A 6,784-nucleotide genomic window follows, 5' to 3' on the forward strand; every position below is an offset into this window, starting at 1 on the left:
ATCATCAGAAAAAAAAATCTGTCTTTAGAAAAAGTGTTTGTTTGAGAAAGGACCAACAAATCTTTCAATGGCATTCTTTTGTTTCAATGACATTTTTTTTTTTTTTGACAAATATTTCTTTAATGACAAATTTTATTTTCAATGAGAAATCCTATTCTTTTCTCTTTTTTTATTTTTTTTTTTTTTAAGACAATCTTTTCCCTGCTCCAATTGTTTATTGTTGTACCTGTATGATTCATCTGATCACTGGAACAATATAAAATAAGAGTATCTCAGACAAAAGGAATAATCAAATTGTTAGCATGAGGCTGCAGCTATAAAAAAAAGAGAGCAAAAAATAAGATATGACATACTCACTTTCCTTACACAATAACTTACACAGAAGTTTGCTTGTACAGACAGCCTAGCGTATTACTTATGTGTATGCATAAAGCAATTATACTGGTGAATGCTTCCAGGAAGGTTTCCTTTTGTCTGATGAGTCATAGGTCTTATAAAGATTTCAAAATTAGCTTGAGTGAGCCACAGTGGTAAATTAACACAACACAACAAAACGAAACAAAAAAAAAAAAAAACTCAGAACAGAAAGTCAGTGAGAAAATAAGCAATAGTACACTTTGTAGAAGACATCACTCCATCCCAATTTAAACTATTTAAATGTGATCATCTGAACTTTTGCAATCAAAGTTTTCTCTTCTCTCTCTGTGCTTTTTCCCCACTCTTTTCACAAAACACACTAGAGAAAACATGTTGCCACTGCTTAGTCTGGTTCTGGTTGATATTTCTTTTTGTCAAGGGAGATTTTGCTGATACACACAGAACTGTCTCCTCTTGCCTTATGTCTACATACATTCTCTCAAATAAAAATACCAGGAATTGCAATTTATATATTCATATCTTCAGAAAGGCCCCAAGCCTTTGCAATACATATATACATATATGTATAAACTCTAACCCGAACATGAAATCTGGTAAATGTGAGAATCGTTCAAATCTCAGTGAATATTGATATAATAAATTCAAATAACATGAGTCCCAAATGTGAGATCTTTACTGTATGCAGTAATATTGATGATATTTCAGATGCAGTGCATTGCTGTTTAAAGACAGATGTATACAAGCCAAAATGACAGCACAATCAAATTAATTGTGGCACTTATATTACTTGAAACACTGTTCAATAAATAAAATTTAATATGTAAAAATCACAAAAATTTAAATAAAAATTTGAAAAAAGAATTATACACCTCACCTCTGTATGCTGTAGTTTGTGTCTCCAGCTCAGTCTCATTCAGACAGTAAGAGTCGAATTTTTTTAATTTTTTAATTTGCAGTCTTCAGTGTGCACCTGATGTCTCCTGAGTAACTGTAGCTGAAAGGCTTAGGTGTTTTTAAACTGACTTGCAGGGGCGGAGTGTGCTGGAGCAGCTGACCCTTTACTCATTGATGCCCAAATTGTCTTACTGGAAAAGTGTTATTTCCCTCCAGGCACGTGCATAGTGTGTGTGTGTGTGTGTGTGTGTGTGTGTGTGTGTGTGTGTGTGTGTGTGTGTGTGTGTGTGTGTGTGTGTGCCCACAAATAATGAATTACACTAAAACAATAACAATTCAGATGTCCCCTCATCCTTTCCTCTGTTTCTAGAGCCAATGGTTATGTTATTTCACTAAAATTATACAACGTACATGCATGGTCACATAAGTTTGGAATATTATAGTACAGACACAACAATAACACTAAGAATTACAATCATTTAAATTGTAATTTTCTCAACCTGTCATTTAAACATATTAGTACTTATTTATGGCATTTGTATATCTACTCACAAATCCAATATATAAAATGCCTAACCAGAAAATTAATAACTTTGATAACTTGCTACTTTGTGCAAAGTGAATCGTCAAACTGAATAAAAACACCAACCCATTTAACACATGATTTTTTTAATCGTTTAATTACTTTATTACTTTACTAATAACACCACAAGTGATAAAGAACAGATCAGCACCACGGAACAAATTCATGGATGTATACTCACACACACCCTCCTCTATTCTCTTTCTCACATTATTAATGTTACTTCTTTCAGTTTATTCAATATGTAATATACAGTACATGTCTGTTAATAAATACAGGAAGGAACATTTCATGTTGAAGTCATGTTTCTTCGCCAAAACTATCGTTCATTTGGTTTTACTGAGGTTAGAAAACAAAATAAATCACAGTGTCACAACTGTTCCATTTTTGTCCTCCCGACTGATTTACATTTATAATAGGAAGAGTAGCCACTGTTACACAGTCCAGTGTCTAATGGTGTTCTAAATTCAGTTTAATACATGATCTTCCTGGGTCTTAATGAATGCACAGCTTGAACTATGTCTTTGTGAATAGAGGCTGTTCCTCCACCTCTCTTTTATTCTTGCCCTTCCATTAATGTTCCTCTTTCAGATTACAAATGAGCAACCTGTCCTGTTCAATTCAAACACACTGCCATGGCTGCAACCTCTCAGCAACAAGTCCCCCACAAACAATCAGCAGTCTGGCAGTTCAAAGTCACACATTTTCAATCTGGGTTAACTTGTCATGATGACAACACCTGTTTAATCAGTTACTACCTCTTACCCTTACAAGAATATGAGGTGTGGACATGATATGGTATGTTATGATTCCATGTGACATTCATTAGGAATATGAACTGCTACAACTCAACCAGGTTTGTAAAGTATGTTTCCGTGTGGTGTTTCAAGTTTATGGTCCATGTTCCCGGTTTTGACTTCAAGCATCTGCCCCTACAAAGGTTTCTGCAGGGCAATAAAGTAACTGCCTCTCATTGAAATGAGCTGTTTAGCTCTGGATATCAGTTTTTGACATGATAGCGAAGCTCACTTAAACAGTGGTTATTGTTGCAACAGCAGTCATGGTAAATACAAAGATACTGTGAAATGTACCAGCTTATTTTAAAGCTTGAATGATCTCAACCTCTGTAAAAAAAAAAAAAAGTTTAATGACGCTTCCATGCAAACATTTTAGTTTAGAAGTTGTGACGTCTGTTTGCAGGAGTGCTGTTTGAAATGTACTCCTCGATTCAGAATCCTTCCACAAAGGTTATGTTCACTGGTGGTCAATGACAAAACCTGCATTTTCATTGCCTTCAGTGGACAAATGACACGCACACATACACGCACGCACGCATGCACGCACACACACACACACACGCACACACACACACAGTTCAGTCGGAGTGCTGTTATTTTTACTGATGAAACAAGTTAATGAAGGACTTATCACAGACTTTGTTCTCTCTATCAGTGCTACGACGGTGTTTCTCAGATTTTTATCTTTTGAATCGGCATCTGTGAAGAGGAAAAAGTTGGAAGCCAGAAGAGCAGCAGTTATTGCCTCATAAACCAGCCCTGCCCCCTCCTCATCCATGTTTGGATTTTGGAGTTTGGCTCAACTCCAAAATCCAAATCTGGATGAGGAGTGGGTGAGTCTGATTTATGAGGCTACAGCAGTTAAGGCAGTCTTATGAATAAAGAGATAAAGAAAATAAAGGAAGAAGGAAGACGGAAGAAGGAAAGAAAGAAAATCAATATTGTAATTTGACTAATCACGCCTTGCTTTGTCAGAATAGGGAGTTTTATTTTGGACACTGGATGGGTTTACTTGGGACTTTTAAGTCCTCTTTAATTCTGAATAAAAGGCAATTCCGCTTCAAAATGACCATGTAAAAACCTAATTCCAAATGAATCTTTATTCCAAATTAAACTTAATTCCAAATAAAATAGGTCATTCATTCTCATTTTGAAGTGGAACTATATGTAAATTTGACATGCAAACCTTCTATTCCTTCCTTAACTTTATTTCAGTCATTCTGTGCATCATCGTTTCCTCCTTATGATGCAATATTCCAATATGGTGGTCGTCAGCAAGAGTTCAAGTCGTTGGGAGATGATTTATTTAATGGGAGCTGTCGATGAACTATATTTAATGAAATGAGCGGTTGGGCGGAAGCATAACAATGAATCGCTTTTTAAAGCTGTGGCATCAAAGTTAATCGGGAAATAAAGAGGAAAAAAATAACGCCGGCATCAGGCTTGGTTTATTTCTAGTAGATGTAAATACGTCATGTCCACCCTCATCCAATCAGAGCGCTTCACAAACCCCAGCATTGAAGAAGTTTTAATCCTTTGTTTTTTCCATGTAAACAAGAAGGAGTGTGAATGTCATCGAAAGTACTTATTCAGAATAAACTAACTGTGAACTAAAAACACCATGTAACTGTGGCCATTGTCTAAGAGACTGTTCGAACTTGCACTGAGTAAAGCATATTTATTTAATAGTTTAATGAAAGATACTTATTATTGTTTTTTAGTGGTGTTGGTTTTTTACCGTCCTTCACTGGACATCGCACCCATTTCCCACAAATTTCCACAGAGTGCCAAATTAATTCAGGGAAACTAAGAACACTGACATGAACACAATCATTGCTGGTGATTAAACTCAACTGAACTCAACTTCATTCATAAAGTACTTTGAAAAAAACCACTGCCACAGCAAAGTGCTGTACATGAATATTCATAAAAACCTAAAAGATTGAAGCGCATAAAACAATAAAAATACAATAAAACAATAACATCAATAAAACAGTAACAATAAAATCAGGGGTTACTTCCCAAAGCAGGTTTGATAAACTTTGAAAATAACCCTCAAATGTGAGTTGATCTACTCTGAGATAGAAAACTGTGTTTTTGCTTCCAGAAGAGCTGATTCGAGTTAGTTTCTTAAACTGGAATGCCATTTTGTGGTATTATTTCTTTTATTGAGACTTTTGTTACCATTAATGGTAACACTTTATTTGAATGCGGGTTCATAACACTGACATAACATTGTCATAATCATGACATGACACCCATCATACTTACTTACTTACTTGGCCTTTAAAACCCTAGAGGGGCATAGGCCATCCACAACAGTCCGCCAGCGTCCACGGTCCTGGGCGATTCGCTCCAACTCCCTCCAGGTGTAGCCAGTCTGTTTGGCGTCCGCCTCCAGGTCTCTTCTCCAGGTGTTCTTTGGTCGGCCTCTCTTTCTCTTCCCCTGAGGATTCCAGGTTAAGGCCTGTCGTGTAATGTTTGTTGATGGTTTCCTCAGGGTATGCCCTATCCATTTCCATCTTCTCCTCCTGATCTCTTCTTCTGCTGGCACTTGGTTGGTTCTTTCCCAGAGATCTGCATTACTGATGGTATTTGGCCAGTGGATCTTTAGAATTCTTCGCAGGCATAAATTGATGAAGGTCTGGACTCTTTTGATGGTGGTCTTTGTTGTTCTCCATGTCTCTGCTCCATATAGAAGGACTGATTTGACGTTGGAGTTGAACAGGCAGATTTTGGTACGAGATGTTATAAGGTTGGATTGCCAGATGTTCTTTAGCGCTATGAACGTTGTTCTTGCCTTCCCGATGCGGGTCTTAACATCTGCATCTGTTCCTCCCTGCTGGTTAATAACGCTTCCAAGGTAGGTGAACGTGTCGACCTCATCCAGGTTGTTATCTCCCAACTTCACCGCTTCTCTGCTGGAGGCATTGATTTTCAGGATCTTGGTCTTGTTGGGGTGGATGTGGAGGCCGACTTGGGAGGCATGGGAGGCTAGTCTTGTGGTCTTGTTCTGCATCTGTTGTTGAGCAGGATCTGAGCAAGATCATCAGCAAAGTCCAGGTCGTCCAGCTGGGTCCAGAGGGTCCACTGGATTCCGTCTCTCTGTCCATCTGTCGTCTGCCTCATCACCCAGTCGATGGCGAGGAGAAATAGGAACGGCGACAGAAGGCACCCCTGACGAACACCGGTCTTCACGTCGAAACGACGCGACAACCGGCCTCCATGAACCACCTGACAAGCCATTCCCTCGTAAGACTCCTTGATGATGCGTGTCAATTTGGCTGGGATCCCATAGTGTCGGAGGAGTTGCCACAGGGTATCACGATGCAGACTGTCAAAAGCCTTGAGGAAATCCACGAAGTTTACATACAATGAGGAATTCCACTCCAGGGACTGCTCAACTATAATACGTAGCGTGGCGATCTGGTCAGTACAGGCTCTGTCCCGCCTGAAGCCAGCCTGGTGATCCCGGAGCCTGGCATCCACTGCGTCCCTCACCCTCTCCAACAGAATTCGGTTGAACACCTTTCCCGGCACTGACATGAGTGTGACGCCTCTGTAGTTCTCACAGCTGCTGAGGTCACCTTTCTTGGGCAGCTTGATAATATGTCCATCTTTCCAATCTGTTGGTGTTTCTTCCTGTTCCCAGATCTTCACAAAGAGCGGTAGTAACATGTCAGCTGTTGTCTCTACATCCGCCTTAAGGGCTTCCGCTGGAATTCCATCTGGGCCGGCTGCCTTGCCGTTCTTCGTCTTCTTGATGGCATGGATAATTTCTTCTCTAGTTGGTGGATCACAGTCTATGTCGATGTCAATCTCTGTTTCTGCTATGTCTGGTGGGTTCTCAGGAGCTGGTCTGTTGAGAAGTTCCTCAAAATGTTCTGCCCACCTCTCTAATAGTTGTTCAGAGTCTGTAATGTTTTGTCCCTGTTTATCTTTGACCGGTCGTTCTGGTCTGCTGTACTTCCCTGCTAGCTTCTTGGTTATCATGTACAGGTCTTTCATATTGCCGTAGTAGGCCGCTTCTTCTGCTTCTTGCGCCAGGCTGTCTATATAGTGTCGTTTATCTTTCTTTATGCTCCTCTTCACTTCTGTATGGGCTTCTGCATATTCTGCTTGGGCTGCTGCT

Source organism: Salarias fasciatus, chromosome 6 (genome assembly GCF_902148845.1).
Source record: "Salarias fasciatus chromosome 6, fSalaFa1.1, whole genome shotgun sequence".
Taxonomy (NCBI): domain Eukaryota; kingdom Metazoa; phylum Chordata; class Actinopteri; order Blenniiformes; family Blenniidae; genus Salarias; species Salarias fasciatus.